Below are 17,441 nucleotides of genomic sequence, written 5' to 3'. Positions count from 1 at the left end.
ACAATTGGAAGCCAACTAAGGAAAGAAGCAGCCTAAAACTAAGGAAAAATTTCTTAACGGTGAGAGCAATCAACCAGTGAAACAACTTGCTTTCAGAAGTTGTGGGTGTTTCATCACTGAAGGCTTTCAAAAAGAGACTGGACAACCCTTTGTCTGAAATGATATAGGCCTCTTCCTCAAGCAGAGTGTTGGACAAGAAGATCCCTGAGGTCCCTTTTATTACTCTACTCTACTCTACTCTACTCTACTCTACTCTACTCTACTCTACTCTACTCTACTCTACTCCACTCCACTCCACTCCACTCTACTCTACTCTACTCCACTCCAATCCTCCTATCCTATCCTATCCTATCCTATCCTTTCTTCTATCTTCTTCTTCCTCTTCTTCTTCTCCTCTTCCTCTTCCTTCTATTCTATTCTATTCTATTCTATTCTATTCTATTCTATTCTATTCTATTCTATTCTATTCTATTCCATTCCATTCCATTCCATTCCATTCCATTCCATTCTATTCTATTCTATTCTATTCTATTCTATTCTATTCCATTCCATTCCATTCCATTCCATTCCATTCCATTTTCCTTCCTTCTTCTGTGCTTCTACTTGTCCCATTTTCCCCCTTCTCCCTTTTCTTTCCCTTCTCCTTCTCCTTCTTTCTATTCTATTTTCTATTCTATTCCATTCCATTCTCAGAGCTTACAAGGTGGGAGGCAGAAATGAACCCCCCCGCATCTTTCTTTTTTAATCAGAGATCATATGGGTGCTCAGTTTAATTGCACGTATTGAAAAATGTCTGCGCATAACAAAAGTATTTGCTCCAGCCCCAGATCGATGTGCTCTCACTTCACGTTTACTGAATCAGTTGGATGCTCCAAATTGGCCCGAATTGCACTGCATCAATTTAGTCTGTCAATGATTGGAAGAAGGGGGTGCAGAACGATGCAGAAATATGGGATGGAAGAAATAGCAACAACGTGTGCTACCATCTTGCCACAATAAAATACACCCAAAACAATTTTAAATACATTTTAAAGCATGCTTTCCTTTAAAAATAAACCAAGTGAGAAGAGGATAAAATAAATAAATAAGAACATTGGGTGAGATTTTCCAGCAGTCTTAATAAATAAACAGCAAAATGCAAATTCAAGAGAGCATATTTGTTCATAGGCCGAGAGGTTCATTTTTTTTTACCAGTTTTTGGCTCAGCCTCTAAAAGGATTAATGTTTGGAGTGAAAACCAAATGGAGATTTTAAAAAATCTGTTCCCAGCTTGTCTTTTCCTTCTTATACGAGCTCTTGAGGCAAATTAATTCCAAAATGTGAACGTTTAGGAGGGCAGCTTCCATCTTTTTAATTCCCACAGTTGTCTTTGACTATATGAGATCACATACTTGCTTTCCTGTTTATCTATCTATCTGTCTGTCTGTCCATCTATCCATCCATCCATCCATCCATCCATCCATCTACCCACCCACCCATCCATCTCTCTATCTCTCTACCTAACCATCCATCCATCCATCCATCCATCCATCCATCCATCCATCCATCCATCCAATCTATCTGTCTTATCTGTCTTATCTGTCATCTGTCTTATCTGTCTTATCATCTCCCTGCTAGACAGCTTACAAAGCACCCTAGCAATTAAACTCCTCAAGAGCATACAAAATTAAATACACACTCTTCTATCTGTTTTGCTAACAGTGGATATAATGAGTGAACAAACTCTCAAGCATTAAGCATATTCCATCTGAATTTGTCTGCAAATATCCAGAGGGTTAGAACGAGGTCGCCGTTTGTATAGTAAGCCAGCAGATGGCACATAGCTTTACCGTTGGAGGCCAAAAGCCCACTGTTGACCAACTCAATCAAAAATGCATTTGATTGGAGTCAGAATTCCTAGAAATATATGGTCTAGGCAGAGGGTTTTTTCCCTCCTCCCTCCACTAATTATCCAGCATTTTGCTTAAGGCAATTATTTCTGAGCCACCAAGAAATATCAAGGGGGTAGGAAGATGTGGGTTTTTTTAAAAAATATTATCAAGATTATTTTAAATTATAATAATACATCTTGGCTGGTGGCTATTACGGGAGAGAGAGGCAGCTTCTCTTTTCTTCTACTGTGGATAGAAGGAGAGCTAAACATGTCCCCTCTCATTAGCCTGAAAAAGCACAGACCACAGCAGGCTGAACCACGAGGAGAAGGAATAAGCCACCCAAGGCTCCTTGTTCTTTTTGTGCTGTGTTTGTCCTCTGTTGGGTGCTCTTCAACTCCAGTTCAATTAGAAGGACATGAAACAGATTATTTCTTTATCCAATTCAGCATTCTCCACTGTCTGAATCTCTCCGGTATTCCAGGATGTGAAATTTCCCTCTTCTGCTCGGAGTTGCCCAGAATGAAAGTTTGTTCTACTGACTTCCTGCCCAGCCATGCAGAATCTTTTCTCTCTTCCTCCCCAAGAACCACGTGTAGATTGAATTGACCTGCTCGACTGGATTAATTCGTCCAATCCAATCAGTGAGTTGTTTCAGGATCACCAAATAAAATCACTGAACTCAATTCCTGGTTAATTCTCAAGAAATGTTCGTGGCTCCACTCAAAAAACCCACGGCGAATATGAAACAGTTTTGGGCTGACTTGGGGAAACCCCTGCAACAAAGACTTGGTCCAATTTCTTTCTCTTCCTCTTTTTTTTAACCTTTCTCCTTCTATTAAAGAGGTAGGGAAAGACATCTTAATCAGATTCCGGGAATAAAAAGAAGGCAACTCTCTTAGGAAAGCAAAGAGAGTCAACCAATCTCTTCTGGATAATTCAAGTGTCCTAAATCAGCTCCGAAGAGATGGACATCTCCACACCAGTGGTGGGATTCAAATATTGTTGCCACCGGTTCAGCAGGCATGGCTTGGTGGGTGCTCTTTGCAGGCGTGCACACACTTTGCATGCACGCTTGCTCCAAACGCGCACTTTGCACAGGCTCAGAGGCGTTTGCACAGGTGCATGAGGCATTCTAACTCACCTCCTGCAAGCCTGCATGATCCCGGTCGCTTCAGCAGCTGCCGCACAACACTCTTCTGTGCCACACAAAGCAGCTGTGCTTCAAATTCGGAGGATAAAAGTGAGTATGAGAGCCCTGCCATTTCTCTTTTTTTAAAACAAACAACCATGAGAACCAACTGCCCTCAGGTCAAGACAGCGAACAAAAACCCCTCAGAAAACCATTTTTTACATTTAATTATACTGCTTTGGTTATACATGAATGATATCACTGCTCTAATGTAAACCACTGGGAGCCCAACTGGCTGAGGAAAAATGATAAAAATACTTTCCATAAACCCACAAGAAAAGAATTATGTGCAGTAATCCAATTTCTTTCTTTCTTTTTCTTTCTTTCTTTTTTGGCGCACTTTCTGGATCTCAATACTTTTCTTGATACAACCATGTGATAAATGCGACTTGCCACTTCCCACATCTTCACCAAAGTGGATCTACGTATCAGCGATGTGCTTGTTGTGGTGTGTATTAATTTGCGAGTGTGTAAGAGAGATGGAAGACAATAAATTACATTCCAGCCAGGTTTCAGGTGGGAACAGACAAAAAGATGGATTTTAAATCATTAATAACTCCCTCCTTAAGTCTGCATATTTCAGAATCCCCAATGCCCTGCTGAGAGTTGGAGGGGAGGGAGAATAATTTGCTTCCAGTTTGGGATGTAGCAAAATTGCATATCTTACTTTGCATCTTACCTGCCCAGCTTGCAGGTTAGAAAATTATGACTGCATAGTGTACACCTCCCAATATGCTACAAGGAGGAGGGTTGATTTATAAGGATGGCATGGAGGTCTTTCCTCTTGGAAATATGTAGTCTTGATTCCTCCTCCTTTGTTTCTGGTGCAGGGAAAGAAAACATTAGTTTACCGCCCCCAAATGCCTGTATATCTGTGTTTTAATTCTTTCCTTGACAGAACGTGGAAAAAAAAAACACACACACACACACACAATAATGAAAATCAGATCTCTCTCTCTCTCATTGCTCTTGTGCAAAGCTCAGGTGGAGACAAGCCCCTGCATGGAAATTAGCCTCCCTCCACTTCAAAACACACCTGGAAGTGTACAAAAATTTGCATATACACATATAAAACCACCTGGAGGGGAGTGACTGGAGGGATGTCTCCACTCAGGACGAAGATTGGATTGAGCCACGTGATGGTCTGATGGGTGCAGAGGATGGATCTTGGATTTATCTTCTGGGAAGGGAAAACCCAGAACTTTCAGATTCGGGTTTTCCCACATGTGTCAACAGGAGAACTGTCATAAAATGGAACTTTGAGGAACTGTTGACAATAGACAGATGGAACATTGACAAGAGACAGACAGACAGATGGGCGGACGGATGGAGAGACAGACAGATAGATGTGTAGATAGATAGGTAGATAGATCTGTAGATACAGTAGATACATCGATAGATGGTTGGATGGATGGATGGATGGATGGATGGATGGATGGATGGATGGATAGATAGATAGATAGATAGATAGATAGATAGATAGATAGATATGAAGATAGATAGATGATAGATAGATATGTAGATAGATAGATATGTAGATAGATGATAGATAGATAGATAGATAGATAGATAGATAGATAGATAGATAGATATGTAGATAGATATGTAGATAGATAGATATGTAGATAGATAGATATGTAGATAGATGATAAATAGATAGATAGATAGATATACACAGACAGACAGACAGGCAGGCAGGCAGGCAGGCTGTCCATCCGTCTGTCTGTCTGTCTGTCTGACTGACTGACTGACTGACTGACTGACTTCAGGAATGATGGAGGGGGATAAATTAGGCTGACGGACAATGCCCACGAGTTAAGACCACAGCCGCTCGCTAAAGCTTTTTGGAACAGAACAGAATAACTGAGTTGGAAGGGACCTTGGAGGTCTTCTAGTCCAACCCCCTGCTGAAGCAGGAGATCCTATACCATTCCAGAAAAGTAGGTGTCCAATCTCTTCTTAAAAACTTCCAGTGTTGGAGAATTCACAACTTCTGGAGGCAAATTGTTCCACTGGTTAATTGTTCTCACTCTCAGGAAATTCCTCCTTAGTTCCTGGTCATTTCTCTCCGTGATTAGTGTCCATCCGTTGCTTCTTGTCTTGCTTTCTGGTGCTTTTATTTAATATATTCCACATATTTTTTTTTTTTACACGTAACCGTCTTCTTTCTATAATCCCTGAGTTTTACATGCAAAGCTCGGCATACTTAATGGTTCTGGCGCACAGTCTGGAGCCGGTAGATTTAGATGCCTTGCATAGCAGGGGTTAAAAAAACTGGCTGCATCTCAGGGTAGTAATTTTTCCAGAATTTTACTGCGCGTTGGGGATTCTCTACTATTTCAATACAGCTACTGGGGGGGAAAAAAATGCTAGGGAAAAAGTAGTATTTTTTTTTTCCCTTCCCCTGCCTTCTCTTCAAATTTACATTTTTATCGGCGCCTACCATTTTGTCTCGTGAAATGTCAGTGCTTTAAATCCAGTGTTCTCCATGGCTGGGTGCTGGATTGTGACTTAACCTTCCCTCTTCTCACTTCACCTCAACTGACTCCTTACAAAATGCGGCGGCTGAATATTCAGTAGCCGACCGAGCTGGAAGGCGAGGTGCAAGACGGTACATAAGGAGGAGACAGGAAGTGGAGAGGGGTGGGGGGGACAGAGAAAAATTGATAAAAGAACAAAGACAGGGGAAACGATAGTTGGTTGACCTGAATTCTGCTTTCCTGATGATAGAAGAATAGGTTTTATGGTTTGAAGATGCAGTTGGGCCCAGAGTCCCATTATCAGTCCCAGAAGGGAGAAGAGGAAGAGGAAGAAAGAGGAGGAGGAGGAGGAGGACGACTGTGGGGTCCTTGGTATTTTCTGACTTTGGTTGTTTTCTTACAAATGTTTCATAACCCAAACTAGGTCATATAATCAGTGCCAGAAGTGAGGTGGTTTTTGGAGAAGAAGAGGAGGAGGAAGGAGGAGGAGGACTGTGGGGTCCTCGGTGTTTTCTGAGCTTCGTTGTTTCCTTTCAGACATTTCATTACCCAACTAGACAATATCATCTGTGCTAAAAGGAAGAGGGATTTGTCCTCTATTTATATACTAGTGCCTTGCCCCGCCAGTGTTGGTAGGAGTATTTGTTCGTTCCATGATTAGGCTGTTTATTGAGTGGGTAGCTCCTTAATTGAGGTACTGTACCCCACAAACTGATGATGTTGCCTAGTTCGGTAATGAAACGTCTGGAAGAAAATAACCAAGTTCAGAAAGCAACAGGATCCCCAGTTGTCTTCTCCTTCTCACAAACTGCAGGAAAACCACCAAGTTAAGAAGGCACCCAGGCCCACAGGCTTCTTCCTCCTCCTCCTCCTCCTCCTCTTCCTCTCTCCTGTTCCTCCATTCCACAAACCCTCACTCTTCTAGCACTGCTGATGTTACCTATTTGGGTAATGAAATGTCTGCAAGAAAACCACCAATCTCTGGGAGCGCCGAGATCCAATTCAACTGATTTAATTGTTTTAATTATTTCACACAACTTAGCACAGTGAAGAGTGCCTGTTTTTTTTTTAATAAAAAAAAACCTGTTCTTTTTGCCTAGTGATTAAAAGATTATTTTCACCCCCGCTGTTTACAAGCATTTGTTCTTACATGGTTGCAACGGTTCCAACATCGCATTTGCAAGCTACCTCAAGAGGGCTAGATTTACTGAGAAAGGCAGCGCCGAAGCTGGAAAGCAACGAAATGCATAAATACAAGCAACAAACTCTTCTCCTTCTCCTCCACTCCTGACAATTAGAAGAAAAAAAAAAAAGGAAGCTACAAGTTAAAACAATAATCCACTCGTTAGACTACTCTGCTTGCCACTTGTAATGGAGAGAAAAATCAAATTAATTCTTCCCGAAGAACGGACTCTTCCTTCAACCGAGTATAATTTCAGTCCTCTAGAGTCTAGCTTACATGTTGCCAAATTATCCAATTACAGGCTTATTCAAATCCATTCGGGGAAGATTGTCATGGATTGTAAATCAATAATTTCGAAGAGATTCTAATCCTTCTGGAAAACTCGAGAGGGAAACCATACACACACCCCAAGATAAAATGTCTGACATGAAACCAAGGGGAAGACACTCGACTTGTTCCCGTTGTGTGTGAAAAAGGAGGCACTTTATCAGATATGATGAGAGCTGAAGGAGACAGCTCCAATGGAGCCTTCATTCTGAAGGTTGAGACAGGTCCTTGGTAGTTTCTGAGGAAAGAAATACCTCTGTAATTTGAGTTAAAAATGAATGCAGACCATCCTTGAAAAACCTAGAACTGTTTGCATACTAACTGTCAGTTTCCCCAAAGATAGGGGGGTGCGCATATCATAATTTATTCAATGTATTCATTGTATTATTTAGACACGGCCCATCTCCCCTCAACTGAGGCTCTGGGCGGCCTGTGAAGAGACAGAAGTATTATAATGAAAACAGTTAAAAGCTAGGAATCAAAATTCAGAATTAAAAAGGGAAGGATGCTCTCCAGTCCCATGGCTGTGGGTCCCAAGTGAGACAAAACAGGCAGGTTTTCAGGTATGTCTGAAAGGCTAGGAGAGTTAAGGTCTACCTGTCCTCTGGTGAGCAGGAGAAATTTCCAAAAGTCAGGAGGAAAGGCACAGGGGGTCCTCTTCCTGGACGCCCCCCACCAGAGATGGTATTCAGCAGGTTCTGACCAGCTCTGGAGAACCAGTGGCGGAAATTTTGAGTAGAACAGAGAACCAGCCAATCCCACCTCTGACTGGCCCCGCCAACCCCATCTATTCTCTGCCTCCCATTGAGTCCCAGCTGATCGGCTGGGTCTCCTTTGGTTGCCCTGCACAGGAGAACGGAGCTGGAAAGCAGGTTAGCGGATGGGGAGGAAGTGGAGATTTTGCAGGATCCTTCCCCTGCCATGCCCACCAAGCCACCATGCCACACCCACAGAACACCACAACCACCAAGCCACCCCCACAGCTGATTGGCTGGGGCTCCTTTGGTTGCCCTGCACAGGAGAACGGAGCTGCAAAGCAGGCTAGTGGGTGGGGAGGGAATGGGGATTTTTCAGTAACCTTCCCCCAGGAGTGGGGAGGGAATGGGATTTTGCAATATCCTTCCCTTGCCACACCTACCAAGCCACACCCACCAAACCACACCACACCCACCAAGCCACGCCCACCAAGCCACGCCCACAGAACCAGTATGAAATTTTTTGAGTCCCATCACTGCCCCCCAGCCCCCAATTTTTTAACTGATGGGGATAGGATAACAGAATAACAGTACAACAGAGTTGGAAAGGTCTTCTATTCCAACCCCCTGCCCAAGCAGGAGACCCTACACCATTTTGGACCAATGGGTGTCCGTTCCAGTCTAACAGCATTCCAGCAAAACCAGATCCCAATCAAAAACTCAAAGTTTTCTCAAAGTTTCTTCTTATTGGAAAAGTCATACTGGCACACCTGGGAAGCCACCTGTCTGAGTGGGAGGCCAAGTATATTTGTCAACTAAGTATACCTACGCTTAAGGTTACCGATTAAAAAACTTGGCCCGAAATTTATGTGGTCTTTTTCCTATAAGTGAAAGTAATTAACTTTGTAATGGTCAGCCTCCCTCGAATACTCAGGAAAATACATCCAGTATTTCACAGCAGCCTATTAAAACTGAGCATTATGTGATACGGAAAATATTTTATCGATGGTTAGAGAATTAAAAAAGGAATTTGGAAATGAGGAAGAATAAAAGAGAAAACGAAATAAAGTAAGACAGAGATATAAATAAGATGATAACTGTCAATATATGTACGATGAAAACAATGAGATGTAATGCTAATAAGATATTATCACCAGAGGAGCGGTATAATGTTTAGTTGTTTGATGCATCTTAACTCTAAGCTTAGAGAAATAATACTAATGTGAATGGCATTATAAATGGTGAAGGTGTTGGTGCCCAGGTGACACGCTGCTTAAGAAAAAATGAAATTTTTTGTACTTTTGGAATGGAAAAATAGAAAACTTAGCAAAAGAACAACAGCATCAAACCAGCAATAGGTTCTACTTTATACCTGCTCTTCCTCCAAATCCTGTGGTAGTACAAGGTGAAATACATTGTGAAATTAAAAAAAAATATTGATTTGCAAAGGGGCCGGTCCCAATATTTGGTTCAATGGAAAGGGTATCCTTTGTCAGAAGCTACTTGGGTGAAAAGTTGGGATGTCAAAGCTGATAGATTAGTTAAACAATTTCATGATAAATTTCCTGAAAAGCCAAAGGGTCTTCCTGGAGGCGGGGAGGGGGCTAATGTGGGTTTGCTGGAGTGCTGACACCGTCTCTTCTTGAAAACCTCCAGTGATGGGAGCACCTACAACTTCTGGAGCAAATCCTTCTCCTCGGGGATTGTTCTCCCCTTCAGAAAATTCCCACGTAGTTCTAGGTTGGATCTCTCTTTAGTGATCTCCCATCTTCTAGTTCTAATCCTGCCCTTAGGAACTTTAACAATATTTTGTCCTTTGTAACCTTCAACCTCCTAGACTGAAATCAGCTGAGGAAATAGCCTAGAGCGTCATACCTTCATCTTAATTTCTTCCAATCATAGAATCATGCAGTTGGAAAGGACCTTGGAGGTCTTCTGTTCCAACCCATTGCGCTAGCAGGAGACCCTGTATTATTCCGGGCGAATGACTGTCTGGTTTCTTTTCGACAATCTCCAGGGATGGAGCACCCACAGCTTCTGAAGGCAAGCTGTAACACCAGTTGATTGTTTTATCTAGGGAATGATCTGATAATGGGAGAAGGAGCCTCAGCTGATAACGGGAAGGGAAAGAAACTTGGAAAGGGCCTTTCCTAACTTACCAGGCTGTAAAAAGAGATGGCGGGAGATTTGCACTTTCAGATTTGTAAAGATTCTGCTAATATAGCCCTGCAATAAAACAGACACTACTCTTAGCAGATTAGCAGAGTTGGAAGGGACCGTATAGGTCATCTAGTCCAACCCCCCCTCCAAGCAGGAGACCCTACGCAATTTCTGACAGATGGCAGTCCAATCTCTTCTTGAAAGCCTCCAGCGATGAAGCTCTCAGAACTTCCGAAGGCAACTTCTGTTCCATGGGTTGTCCTCACTGTCACTTATTTCCAGGTTGAATTAGTTTCCATCCATTGTTCCTTGTCTGGCCTTCAAGTGCTTTGGAAAATAGCTTGAGCCCCTCGTCTCAGTGGCAGCCCCTTAAATATTGGAAGACTACTATCATGTCTCCCCTGGTCTTTCTCCTCCTTAGACTAGCCATGCCCAGTTCCTGCAACCAGTTTTAGCCTCCAGTCCTTTAATCATCCTGGTTGCTCTTCTCTGTACTCTTTCTAGAGTCTCAGCATCCTTTTTTATAGTGTAGTGACCAAAACTGGATGCAGTATTTTAGGTGTGGTCTTACTAAGGCTTTATAGAGTGGTATTAGTACTTCCCTTGATCTTGATTGTATCCCTCTGTTAACGCAACTTAGGATTGCATTAGCTTTTTTGGCCGCTGTTGCACACTGCTGGCTCATATTTAACTGGTTGTCTACTAAGACTCCAAGATCCCTCTCACAGCTACTGCTATTGAGCCTGGTTTCACCCAGTCTATATGTTTCCTTTTGGTTTTTCTTACCTAAGTGTCGGACTTTACTTTCTCTACAGTGAATTTCGTCATTAGCCTTTGCTCATCTGGTGATGTTTCCTGCCTGGTCAACCTGGTAAGGCTGGGCCCAAACAAGTTATCCTTCCAACCTTCAGGCAACATCCCGCCCCCCCAAAAAAAAGGCAAAGCAGAGGAGGAAATTCCTCCAGAAATGCAAAAATTACAGACGTTGCCTGTTGTCTAGAGACAGGGAGGACCAGGGATGATTCCGCACATCTCGGCCGCACCAGACATCTTCACCCCAGCCATGCTTTAATTCATTAGTCAAGAGGTTAATTTTCCATTTGCTGTGATTGCACTGTAAGCAGACCTCTCTGGCAGATTCAGAGGAAAGGAATGGGAAGGCAGGAAAAGAGAAAATCAATAGGCACTATGCCACATAAAAGGCAGAGAGGGGGAAGGAGGGAGGGAGGGAGAAGAGAGAAGAGAAAAAAATTGGGAGGGGGAAAATCCACCCGGAAAACGATGCCGAAAAGGATTAAAGAACAGCGTTCTGCTTGCTGAGAAGAAAAGAGAGAGTGGGGGAGAGAGAGAGAGAGAGGTGTCTTAATTTGTTGGGCGACCAGCTAGCTCAGCCTTGTTTGCCAGTAATCCTAATTACCCTAGAAATACAAAACTGGCTTATCGAATTTGAATGGCGAATTACACAGTGCTTGCCAGGAAACTGGTAAGAGAAGCACATCCAAAGGATAATAAATGTCCTATTTCCAACAGGGATTGGAAGGCAGAAATTGCGGAGAATCTGTCTCTAAGTCCTGGACAAACTTGGGTCGCTGTTTATAGTTACAGTATTGCTACAGTCGGGCTGTGACTTGGAAAGATTCCCCAGTTCAAATGATTGTGGGATTATAGACCAGTTCTTTCTTCCCTCTTCAGTCCAATTGTTCAACCTCACATGGATGTTCTAAGATTAACTAAGATGATGGGGAACTCTTGTGCCCTCTGTTCCTTGGAGAGCCAGAATTCGATTGAAGTAAAGAAGAATAACAGAATAACCGAGTTGGAAGGGGCCTTGGAGGTCTTCTAGTCCAAACCTCTGGTTAGGCAGGAAACCCTACACCACTTCAGACAAAAGGGTTATCCAATCTGTTCTTAAAAACTTCCAGTGTTGGAGAATTCACAACTTCGGGAGGCAATTTGTTCCACTGATTAATTGTTCTCACTGTCAGGAAATTCCTCTTTAGTTCTAGTAAATACATGAACTTCTCTCTTTGATTAGTTTCCACCCATTGCTTCTTGTCCTGCCTTCAGGTAGCTTTAGACAATAGGTTGACCTCCCCTTTTCTTCTTTGTGGCAACCCCATAAGCGTTGGAAAACTACTACCAAGTCACCTCCTAGTCCTTCTTTTCATTACACCAGATCAAAAGGAAAGGCAACTTTGGACACCCCTTCCACTGATTCGGGGTGAGAGAATTTGAACTCCCATCAATCTTAGTCAACATCTCTTGATGGAAATCAACCAACCCAGCCGCAAGTTATAAGTTTCCCCGGGGACAAATTTTCAACTAGCAAGGTTGAGATTTGAAGATTTCAGGACCTCGGACAGAGTATGGGCTTCACTCAAGAGGAGGGCAACTACGTTAGAGGGTGAATTAACGATACCTTCATTTTCTCACTGCCGAAACGTTGCTACAACTTTAAAAGCACAACTACAATGACGTGGGAAAATACCTGAACAAAGCTGAATGCCATACATGTAAGTACCCACGAAAACTTAAGAATATATATATATATATATATATATATATATATATTCTCCTTTTGAAGCTTTGTTCCTAGCCACATTGGATATCTCTGTCATAAAACAGACAGTAAGAGTCTTAAATATTTTATGAGCTCCTCAACCATTGCTAGTCACGATAGCTCGTTATTTATATACATGTATACATATCTATTAATATTGCGTGCTTGTGTGTCAAAGAGCATTTTGATGCTTGTTCTCATTGCAAGCAGCCTGGGGCTATCTCAGAAAAGGGGCAATAACTCCCCACTCCAAGTAAATACATGAATATTAAGTAAATGTGCATTGTTAAAACCTATTTTTGTTTATGCTTCACGTCAATAGCTTTCTCCGTTCTATGCAGGAATGATGGTTATGACTGGAATCCTTCCCATATTAACTCCAACGGTTGAACTGGTTTTAACTTGAACAAGTGTCGAGTGTACATATGAAGAGACACCAATTAATCTGAGCAGCAGAATGATCAAAGAAGTAAATGAAATATTGAATTGATAATATAAACTTCAAAGCGAAAATGTTCTTCAGCAAGCTTTGCAATTTCTTCTTTTTCATGTACAGAAAATTGGACATTAACCATTATGGATAGGAAATGGGATATTGTTCGATGTTTTGGGGTTGTTGGGTTTTTTTTTGAAAGTCTGATCCTCTGCATTTCAACATTGTGAAATATGCCCCAGGAAATTCAATGAGATTTCTTCTTGGTCTTCTGCTTGGGTAGGGTGGGTGGGGTTGGAGTAGATGACCTATAAGGTCCCTTCCAACTCTGTTATCCTGTTTTGTTATTCTGAAGATTGTAGGATAAATGGGACTTTGAAAAAAAAAACGGACAGGGCCATCCTGTTAATAAACAGCTGACACTGTTAGCAAAATTGCAAAGTTGTTGCAAAAAAACACTGCAGATGTCCCAATTTTGGTGTCAAGATGTCTTCTGTTTAGAGTAGCACTCAGCAGCTATTCCTAATTCAGGAAGATTGCCAGATGCTGACAATGATTTATCTGAGCAGAGACTACTTTGGGTGACAGGGATTCTCAGCAGGATGCCCCTACCTTGGTGAGTTTATCAGCTTTTTAATTTTGTAGAGCTTGCAAAACCATGTACTTGGGTTGTTTTTTTTAAATCCAGGCCAGGGATCTTGGCAGGGATCAGCCAAGCTTTGAAAAATGAAAAGCAGATGACACTGGATTCCAGATTTTGCACACCAATAACTTCTAAGTGCAAGATAAAAATAGAAGGCAAATTCCAGAAAGAAGGGCTACAAAACATTCTATACCATAAACATGGATTAAATTTCACGCTGGTGGATTGGCATACAGCACTAAACTAAAGCTAACCACATATCAGAGTCACTTGCTTGAGAATGCAACTACAAAAACGGAATACATAAAAATGACCTTAGCCAATGTGTGAAACCCATTCATGCCTATGGTTCTTGACCCAAACCAAATAACAATGATGATGCTGGAGGAGTCCAAGCTTGACCCACAGTGTTCAAACAGACTGTTTTAATGGAAGGACTCATCCTGGAATAGCTCACAAGGACAATCAATTTCATACATATCTCACTCTCCATCGTTGGAGTCTTCAAGGCAAGACTGGGCAACCATTTGACTGGGATCCTATAAGATCTCCTGCTTGAGCTGAGGGTAGACTAGAACAGCGGTCACCAACTGGTGGTCCGTGGACCACTGATGGTCCGTGAGAAAATTTTGGTGGTCCACAGAAAAATTATTTGCATTTTTTTATATTACACTAAATCAGGGGCCCTCAAATTATGGCCCCTGGGCTGGATACGTGCAATGAACATTTGTGTTGCTTCGGGGGTGGGAGGGGGCAGAAGTTCTGACTTGGGGTCTGCTTCAGCCTCCTGCTAGGGGGCTTTGGGTGAAGGCTGGAGGGAAAGGCCCCTGGTGGTGAAGAGCCAAAGGGCCTCATTCCAGTGAGACTGATCATGGCCTGGAACTGGCTGACCATCTCAGCCCACTGAGCCTCCGGGCACGGGACCTGGTCTTGCATTCCTGCAGGTCTTCCCTCTGCTTGGAAAGCCCATGCTCCTAGTCCTCAGTGAGGTGCTTCTGCGAAGCCTCAATCAGATCCAATTTGAACGGAGGCAGCTTTTTGGCCAACTCTTTCTCCTGGGGGCTGCTTAGCTCCAACACCTGCTTCCTGTTGGGGCCGTATGTTGGGCAGGCAAGGAGTGGCTGGGAAGGAAGGGGTAAGTAGAGGCCAGCGAGGCGCTCCTCGATCTGAGTGATATTGAGTTGACCACGCCCACCCAGTCACATGACCACCTAGCCACGCCCACCCAACCGGTCATCAGGCAGATTATATTAATGGTCCATGGAATTTAAAATCATGAATGTAGTGGTCCCTGAGCGCCGAAAGGTTGGCGACCCCTGGACTAGAAGAATGTCCCTTCCAACCCTATCACAATATGTTCTGTATTCTACATGCAAACTCTGCTTGATTTCTCACCACCACAAACACACCCCAAGCACACTGGAGCCTTCTCCACGAATCTCCATCAGTCTCAGGAAAGATCTGTGAATGCCTGTGAAACCTATTGGAATTGTAGAGTATACGGAATGCTACTTGGGCCAGGGCTTGGATTCTATGTTCTACTGCGCTTTACAGTATTGAACAACCCAATTGCCAAATCCCTTGCTGGAGTTAGACTAATTCAACAGACCCAGCATGATAAATGCTTTTGTTTGGTTCAGTTTTTAAATAAGAGAATAAAGAGAACCCTTACTATAATTGTCTTGGTCATTAAAGCCCAAAGGCCACCTTCTAGTTTTAAAGTTGGCAAATTCCGTTGGTGGTCTCCAAGAACAGCGTAAACATTTTCCCCACCTTGGCTAGCAGCATAATAATTAACAGCCCGTTGCTAGGCAACCACCCGGTTCCTATTATAATCTCCCCCCCAAAAAAAACTCATATACATACGAACCTAACACTTGCTCGCCCTTCAGTGCATGCTACGGTTGTTGAAAAATCTGGCTTCTGTGGAGTTTCACGGGCAGGAGCCTCATTCAGCTGTTTGTCCAAGTAATCCAAGGTCAACCGTTGTAAAATTCTAATTTGAGCCCTTCACGAGTACCAAGTTTTATTTATATTTGGATGCTGTGCAAGCTGAGAACAGGAAGTCACCTGTTTGTGGCTTTCCTTCTCTCCAATATCAGTGCTTATCGAAGCAATGAATGCAGGTGTTCTTGACGTACCACCAGAAATGAGGCTGGAATTATGGTTGTAAGTCGGGACAGTCGTTAAGCGGATCGCCACATGGCTGTGCCTGATTTTACAACCTGTTTCATGGCAGTCGCTAAGAGAACACCACGGTTGCTAAATGAGTGTGGTGCTTGTTAAACAAACCTTTCCATTGTATCTTTTAATATACCGCACTAAGGAATTTTACAGGGCTTTTGTAAAATTTCCTGTATTAAGGGGTGTCATGGGGCCTTTGGGGCGAAAAAAAAAAAATCAGAGCTCCTAGCTTGGCCCATTTTCAGAAGGATAAGACAAAGAGCATCCTGGGATATCTAAAGTGGTCACCTCGGCCAATCAGAAGTCCAAAGAGCTGTCAGCTTTGGAATCCTTATTCATCGCAGCCACAAAGCTTGAGAAAGTGGGAGGGGGTGATTTTAATTGAGTAGCTCTTAGTAGACAAAATAGAATTCTTTTGTTAGTTCAAGATCAAAGAGTCTGGCGCAGGAAGGAATGGAACGTGCTTTGGGATTGGTTCATGTGATGTGATGAATGAGTAATAAGGGAATGGTTTGTAGGTTGGGATATTGTAGGAAGTCCGGGAAACTTTTAGTTTCGAAATTCCACAGATATGCCACGTGCTATTCTAATAAAAGTACTTTTGAGATTATGCTTGTCTCGGAGTTACTGATCGGGGTGGAGGTTCCCTGGAACGCTGACAATAGCTTTGTCTCCCTTGTACCCAAATTGGGACAGTCAATCCTTCCAAATATTAGATTAATGCAAAAAACCCAGCGAGCTCAAGCTCTAAACTTTCCTAGAAAGAACTCTAAGGGAATATTATCAATAGTTTATCTCCTAGGTTTCAAGGAAGGTTGAGGTGATGTCCTACCAAAAAGGAAACGGAAGGGTAAGACAAAGCCATTTGTTGTTTAGTCATCTTCCTTTTTTTTGTGTCAATCAATTCCTATTGTTTGAAACCTTTCCAGTTGGTTGATCCAACTTTGAAGCTGTAACGGTAAGCCAGAACCAATCAATGAATGAATTAGAAGCTTGTTACTCTGGTGGATCAGGGATCATGTAGATTTGGACAACATCTGCGGACCATTCCATTCACCAACACAAGGGAGGGTATCTTCAGATTACAAACATCACCCTTTTATTAATCAATCTATTAATCAATACCCAGGAAAAATTAAGATGGCACTGAATCAGCTTAATAAGAACCAGATCATGATATGGTCACTCACTTAGAAAGCAACAGCACAGTCCACACAATTACATACTATAGAAGAGATGGCAGAATTGGGAAGTGGAGTGAAAAGGGGAATAAGCTTAGAATCCCTGCATAGCAACAAGTCCAACTCCCCTTGAGTGCTGTTCACCCTTATAAAACTCTTAGCAGGTGCCAATGGTTAGTTGAGAAGATTCCCACACACAGGCTTTTAGCAATGAATCAGATTAATTGAACCTTCATGTGTGGACTTGGTCTTTCATGCCTGACGCATACAAGGCCATATATACCAGCAGATATATTCCACAACCAAGGAACAAGTCCCGCTTCTTCAAGAAGCAACAGAAGGTGTTGGATAAATGAAAAACCGATCACGGAGAACATCTATAACCTACCATTCCAAGACACATCACTAGAAAGATGTTCTAGCAGAACAGAGAAGTGTATCAGAGATGGAGCAATCATTCCATGAATGGTGGACAGAACATGGAAGAAACTGAATTACAGGACAATTGACAGAAAATAGGAGAAGACCTATA

The 17,441-nt window shown here is 42.6% G+C and overlaps 1 protein-coding gene across 1 annotated transcript in view; it reads right to left on the bottom strand.

Moving 5' to 3' along the window:
- Nucleotides 1–17,441, bottom strand: part of LOC113446540 (transmembrane protein 132D-like) — a 224,075-nt gene that overhangs the window by 61,529 nt on the left and 145,105 nt on the right. The window lies entirely within an intron of this gene.

The sequence above is a fragment of the Pseudonaja textilis genome, chromosome 15 (assembly GCF_049901715.1).
Source record: "Pseudonaja textilis isolate UNSWEBS1 chromosome 15, rPseTex1.2, whole genome shotgun sequence".
Lineage (NCBI taxonomy): Eukaryota > Metazoa > Chordata > Lepidosauria > Squamata > Elapidae > Pseudonaja > Pseudonaja textilis.
The sequence above is the reverse complement of the archived record's forward strand: the minus strand, read 5'-3'. Positions and strand labels throughout refer to the sequence as shown.